General features: G+C 38.6%; 1 long non-coding RNA gene across 1 annotated transcript; it reads left to right on the top strand.

Moving 5' to 3' along the window:
- Positions 1-446: 446 nt before the first annotated feature.
- LOC132610850 (uncharacterized) lies at positions 447-6,520 on the top strand. The gene is made up of 2 exons (XR_009571332.1): positions 447-660; positions 6,239-6,520. It is a non-coding gene; the product is annotated as an uncharacterized LOC132610850 (long non-coding RNA).
- The last annotated feature ends 1,183 nt before the right edge of the window (positions 6,521-7,703 follow it).

Raw genomic sequence — 7,703 nt, forward strand, 5'->3', positions numbered from 1 at the left:
TATCCTTGTCGGCTTGTACAATTATGTCCAGCACGGTTATATACGTATGTCCTTTCGGGCTCGTCCCTTTTCAGTTAATTCTCTTATGATCTAGCAGGTTTCCATCTGATGACTATCGTGGTCCACCCTTGTGTACGATTATGATATGAAAGAATGTTCTAGCAGTGCTCGGCAGGTAGGGCCCAGGTGCTCGTCAGGGCCCTCCGGTTTGGGTCGTGACATTTATGAAGTTCAGTATGAATAAAATTTTAGGATTCATGGAGTTTATATATGTCTCGCCTCATCATAGATAAAACGTCCAGTCTTATACTCCGCCTCTTAAAACAAGATTATTTTTAGGAATATATGAAATAAAATCGTTATTTATAATAACTCACAATACTATTACACTTTTAAAATATATATAGCAACATGATCTGCACATAATATATATTTATTTATACTATATAAAAGAGTGGTAAGTAGGACGACCAAGGGAAAAATAGTCATTTAGCTCAATGGTAAAAGGGTTCCAGAAGAATCCGTTCTTTCACGGTTTAACCTCTTTTGTTCTGTTCCAACAAAGGAGAAATATCGACCTCTTCATCTTCAGAACTCTTTTCTTCTAAATTTTCAAGGACAGAAAGAGTTCATCTTCTCATCCAGATGTTACAATTTCAGGTCGGCTATTATCTCAAATTTTGACCTAATTCTCTTCCTCTTCTTTTCTGATTTTCCGATTCCATGGTTGTTATGCTATTATTCTGCCCAACTTACTCTTCAAAGTTTTTGAATATTCATTTTTTTAATTTTTTTTGTCCTTAATATGTTCCTTTTTCATGATATTTATTTTTCTTCAGGCTTTCAATGACTATTCTTTCAGTTCTCTTTCTCTTCTCCGTTTGGTGTTCTAATTTTAGGTTCACTTTTTCTTTCAATTTTTGGTGAAATTTCTTTCAGCTCTATTTCACGACTGAACTTCATGACTGATGTCGTTATTGTTTTGTCTAATCTATCCCCAATTTATGGTTGATGTGAAAGTTTTTGTCGTCCTCACGTAGCTACCATCCTTTTTATTCTTTAGAAAATAGTATTGTATGTGCCCTTCACTCAGTTAGCTTTGCCTTCTACTATAGCCAGTTTTGCTATTATTTTTTCCTTTTGTTCATCTCATTGTTTCATTATAATTTTTTATGTGAGCCATATTGTTTGGCAGCTCAGAATATTGAGGAAGTTTTGTTCTTGAAAAAGAATCTCGTTCTGAGTTCAACTTTTTTATTTTTTTTGTTGAGTATTCGTTCTTGTAAGTCTATGTGGCGCCACTTATGTTGAACAAAATTGTTTGGCAACTTAGATATTGGGGAAATTCAGTTCCTAAAGATTGAAAAATCCTCTTTTATTTTTGTGAAAAATTTAAGTTATGAAAGTTTATGTGAATTGATGTATTATTCTTGCAACTCTGGTAGTGGGAAGATTAAGTTCTGTAAGAGTATAATGTTTATTTGGCTTCTGCTTCTTATTGTCACATGCAAAATCATAGGTCTTGCTTGTGTACAATTTTACTACGTTTATATTTGTGCGTGGTTGTGATACACTCAAATTACACCTATTAAATGATGTAAAGCGGACGATGTAAAATATAGTAACCCAACTAGGTTGGGGTCGAATCCCACTGGGAATATGGTATGAAAATGTTACTAAAATCGTAGAATACTTTCTTTAGGTCTAATTTCGTATTCCGTTGAGTTGTAGAAGATTGTTGTTTATTACTAAAAGCTATGTTGATTGTTGTAAATTCAGCTGATTAAAGGATCCAAGATCGTGTCACCACTTAGGTTAGATGTTATGCTCTAGGTATCAACATAATATACTCCTTATGGATTGACTGCTGTATGCACTTAATCTCTATGTGACCTAATAATATTTCTCAATAGCTACTAGGTATTTAGATTCATGATTTTTCCCAAAAATAAAAGACTGTTATTAAGGGCGATTAAATATGCTAGGCTAAACTCGTTCTTATTCCTAAGTGAGTTTATTAAACGAGATTAACGCCTTGAGACCCTAATGATTACTTCTACCAAACCCTGCTAGTTTTCCCAAGAGTAGCAGACTTTATGGCTTAGATCAGTATTTGCAACTATTAATCCACATGGACAAACAAGAAGTAATGCTATACTAGCAATCCGTAATTCATTTATTAATATTAACGCCTAACACATAACACCCACCATGGGTTCACAATCTCAGTACAAAGTTTAGTTACTCATGATATTGATAATCACACGAAACATTGTAATTGTAAATGTTATTGAAACTTACAATGAGAATTTTAGATGAATGATATTAGAATAGTCTTGAAACCCTTGAAAAGTACTAAGAACTCAAAGTGCTCAATACAATTCTTAAACTCAAGATGCTCTAAGAAATAAAACCTTATCAGGTATTTATACAAGTCCCAAAACTCGGAATTAATAAAGACAATTAGCCCTTGCGGCGCGTAAGTCGACGGGCCGTCGATGTAACTCGGTGGACCGTCATTATGTAGATGGTTCACTTAATGGTTCCTTTCACCCGTACTGTTGCTTCACCAAAACTGCACTTCTATGAACTTCTCTGATTTTGCACAAGAATGACCTAATTGATGGACCGTCGACATGTTGACGGTCCGTACAATTAACAATGCAGGGCCTGTGCCTTCAAATTCCTCGTTTTTGCTTGCTTTTGCATCCCGACTACCAAATACCTGTAACATACACAAAACACATCAAACTGACACAAACTTACTCGAAAACAAGTAAAAATTATGGTTAAAAAGCATCAAATGTGTCGTAATTCCACGACATATCAACACCCTCAACTTAAAGTTTTTGCTTGTCCTCAAGCAAGTAAAACAACACACACAACTATAAATGTTTAGATATCACAAAGTAAGACTGCCTATAGTGGTTGTGACTTGTGGCAAGTAACTACCGGCATATCACTTATATCCCAATGACTCCCCCAATATTAACAATATCACTCAAAGAACCGTTATAACTGACAATGAAGCTTCAATCGATGACATCTTGTTATTATCGGAACCATAGTGCACATGAACCTCGACTTACGGAAACCAATCACTTAATAAATCTTATGTCCTCACATAGAACAAAGAATGTCCCAATACACATATGTACACACAATTGGGACAAATACTAAGAAGAAGAGAAACACTCACACTCACAATGAAATTCTCTAGTTACACATGTAGATACCATATGCTTGCCTTTATTTTTGGTACCCTTGACTTTGGACTGTTCGGCTGTGATCACATTAGGACTTTTTCAGGGTTATAATGTAGGCTTAGGGATGGGTTGCATGTATATTTGGATAATAATGACTAACCCTCCTTGAATACTACACTTCTTTTACCTTGTTCGCCATTTTTTTCTTTTCTATTGCCTCGGTGTGGTTTTATTACTAGTCTACTAAATATATTTTTTTTCTTCGTTTTTTATTTTTTTATTTTCTCTCTTGCTCTTTTTTTTTTACCACACCATTTTCCTTAACTAGGCAGTTCACTTTTCACCCCACTTTAGGCTTAACCCTTATTTCCCCCCTTATGTGTAACGACCCGTTTGGTTGTTATAGTCTCCTCGGCATTTTCGCCTGTTCCTGAGCATTGATTAGCTCACTTTTGACACAAGGGGACCGTTGACATACTCCCTAAGGTGTCTAGGCCGGATTCAGGCAACTGATGTGAAAATATAGGTTTAAAGTGAAAAATGGTTGACCCAAAGTTGACTTTTGGGAAAACGAATCTTTTTCAGAATTTCGTCGATTCTAAGAGGTCCGGATGATCGTTTAGAACTGGTATGTGTGCTTGGTCCGATTTCCAATGCACTTGGATGCATTTCGGGACTTGGGATGGGAAAATTAAAATTAAGACATCGGGGGTTGACTCGGTCAATGAGACTTCCGTTGGGAATTCCGAGGCCACAGACGCGTTCGTAGCGCATTTTTATGTAGAATTAGGTGGTTGGTATGTGAATAGATGGCCTCGAGAATTAGTCAAAAATCGGATCGAAAGATTAAACTTGGGTTAAGTTTCTGGTGTCTTGTGTCCGCTTTGGCGGCACCAGCACCCTGGCAACAGCACCACTGGAGCGGTAGCCCTGCCGTTGGAGCGGTCAATGACTTTTAATCATTACCGCTGAAGTAGCCAGGCGGTCGCTGGGGTGGCGCCGCTGGAGCGGTCCAGGTACTGCTACAGCGGGTAACGGACAGTTAATAATATTAATGAAGTGTTAAAAAGCCCTAGACCCTTATTTTACCCCATTTCGATATTTGAGCTTGAAGAAACTGCTCTTAAGGATATTTGGAGGAAAATCTTGGAGGTAATTCCTACTCATTTCTTTATTCTTCCTTTAAACCATAATCATGATTGATTCCCCTTTCTCCCTTAATGAACCCTTGGTGGCAAGAGTTGGAAGAGGGTTTGGAAGAACATTGTTCCGAGGATTGTTAATGGATAAATTGGTGATGTTTTGTTAGATATTGACTAATCTAGGTTCATTAATCATAGATCCTCCACTTTTAACGTTGAATTTCGAATTTGGAGATTTAGGGTTTATACCTAATTTGGGGGTTTTGCATGAAATCAGAATCTAGGGTAATTATTGAGCTAAATCAGAAATTAATGGATGGGTTATGATTGCCTAGTACTTAATTTGGTATTTTCCCTACTAATTTCCCGTTTTGTCCTTGTGGGACCGTTTTCCCAAATTCTAGGGTTGGAATCTACCTAATTGAAATCATTGCAATATTAGTATCATTCTTCATGATTTCTAATATAGATTTCGATTATGGTTAGACTACTTTAGTTCTGAGCTTCAGTGGAAGGGCAAGGCAAAGGAGTGAGTTGTTGGTGTTGCGGTTCGGCAGTCCAGGTAGGTTATGGTTCACCTTTAGTGAGACTTCGTATAGTGAATCACATATTTAGATTATAATGTCGGAGACAGCATGTGAACCTTCGGGTGTGAAGTTGGGATGAATATTGCCTTAGGTTGGGCCCTGATGTGTGTTGGGACTAGCCACCCTGTTATGTGTGCTTGATTGTTGAAATGTGTTGGCTTGATGCCATGTGTAGTTGGTAAATATTGACTCCGTCTTGTCGTCTTGATTTGGATAGAATTGACATACCCATGGTAGGTATTTATACTTGGATATATTATTGGTGTACCCATTGTTGGTACTTGATTTATTGATATATGTTGGCATACCCACTGTTGGTATTGTGATGTGATACTTGTTGGTGTACCCGCTGTTGGTACTTGACTTATTGATATATGTTGGCATACCCACTGTTGGTATTCTGATATGATACTTGTTGGCGTACCCCGTTGTGGTACTTGTGATATTGAACTTGATTGATTTACATATGCATTGCACGTATTCTCTCATAGTTATGCATCGCCGATACCCGGTTATGATCCGGTATTGTTGATTGAGCGAAACTAATATTTGATAAACTCTTTTACTTGAGTGATTGTAAAAAGGCCAATGTCCGAAGATCATCGTTGATTATATGAAACTGATATTTTAATGAACTATTTTACTTGAGTGATTGTGAGAAGGACGATGTCCGAGGTTCAATTTCGGAATCGTTGATTGTGTGAAACTGATATTTGACATACTCTTTTACTTGAGTGACTGTGAGATGGCTGATGTCCGATGAGATATTCCGGCATCGTTGTTGAATGGCCGATTCCAATGTTATCCCGGAATCGTTATTGGTGCATGGACTTCGTAGGTCCCCCAGGGTGGTGCCGGTGAGACTCCCCTTATGAGCAATTAGCCAGGGTCCCGTCTTTCTGTTGGGCAAAGATCCGGGACGGGTGGCACTTAGACTTTGTGAGTCACGCTGGGTTGTGCTACCGAGATGTCAATATTTCCGTCCGGAGTACATGTGTACACCTCATTTACATGGCATTACATTTCATTCACTCCATCATTGCAATGCATTACATTATCACTTGATTGAGATGTTGGGTGATTGGATTGTGATGAGTGGATTGGATCAGACATACTCTGACTTGACATATTCGAGTTTAGATGCTTTACATAGGTGGTGACGGATGCTCGGTTGCTATTATATTGTCCCATGCTTGTTGCTTTATCTTCTGAATTGTGTTAACTATACTTAGTCGGCCGATGATGCCTACCAGTACTGTTGATTGTACTGACCTGCACCTGTTGCATTCTTGTATGAAAGCAGATTGCCAGGACGGATCTACTTCTGTGACCCGTGGTTGATTGACTCTTCAGCTTTCTCTCGAGTTTCCAGGGTGAGCATGGCGTCCGCTGACCTCTAAGACCTTCCTATCGCATGTCTTACTTTTATTTCCCAGACATAGACATTATGTATTAGTATTCCAAACTGTATTATTCTCCTTAGATGCTCTTGTATTTTTCAGACTAGACCCTGGGGTTATTTACTGTCGTCCACACTTTTTACTATTATTTATCTATATATATCGTGAGACTTACGTATTTGTTATTTCCACGAATTAATTTTTTCAATTCATGTATTGGTTCGTGGTTGGGATGAGGGTTCGCTTACCGAGGTGGAAAGGTAAGTGCCTGCACGACCTAGGTAAAATAGGTCGTGACATTATGTCACCTATCACCCCCGACTTAGGCTTTTAGCCTCAGTTTTATCAAATTAAGCGTCAAGGAGGGACCGAGTGCGAATAGAGGGATATTCAGAATGGGTATTGGCTCATTAACGGCTAGTCAAAGAATAGGCTTAAAGGCTCAATATGGCTAACAAGGGATATTTTATCTACGGGTAGGGTTATGACAGGCTAAAAAGGTTCTCTATCAATAAACAAAGCCTAAGATCACTTCACAACTCAACTTATCCTAAGAACTAGGGCACAACTAACCAGGAAAGTTCTAGATTACACACATAACCAGAGAACATATATACAAAAACCTCACATCACATGGCACAAGAATGGTTAACACACTACTCTACCCGCTAAGAATTCAGCACAGAAGGTAACGCAATACTTTAAATGTCACACAAGGAATCATACATGTCAATTAAACAACTAGTTCCAAGTATACGTCATAAATTTTTTTGGAGGGGAGCATTTTCCAAATATCACAACAAGCATGCCTTAAGTTGCTAGAGCCACCACCACATAAGTCAAAATTACTTTATTCTATCTAAAGATGACCTATACATTCCAAGTTCAGCAGAAAGTAAAATCCCCTCGGGAAAAGAACCATGGCAAAGAAAAGCCGAGAGGGGTCTTAAACACATATATACACTAACTACTTATCAAGTACCCCCACTCCAACTTGAGAATCTGCTTTGTCCCCAATGCAGTAAAATAAAGGCAATGGAGTGGGAATACCTGTGGCGCTCTAGGCGCACTGCTCATCTCAACGCGCAATGGCTTGGGAGGCATCAGCTGGAACATCTGTAGCATCAGTACTCTCAGTGACTGGTACTGGTATAGGGAGGGGATACATCAAAGTCTCTCCAGCTGGAGTGCTACTAGATGTGGCACCCGCAGTCCCGCAGGGGTAGTTCACAACTAGAGAGTTCAGGGTGGCATGCTTGATCTGCTGCTCCTCTATGCTCTGACCCCGAGGTCGAGTCCTTTCCCGTAGCTCATCACCAGAATTATCATCATCATCTACAACTCTCTTCCTTTTCTCCCTAATATCTG

This window comes from Lycium barbarum, chromosome 9, assembly GCF_019175385.1.
Source record: "Lycium barbarum isolate Lr01 chromosome 9, ASM1917538v2, whole genome shotgun sequence".
In the NCBI taxonomy this organism is placed as follows: Eukaryota; Viridiplantae; Streptophyta; class Magnoliopsida; order Solanales; family Solanaceae; genus Lycium; species Lycium barbarum.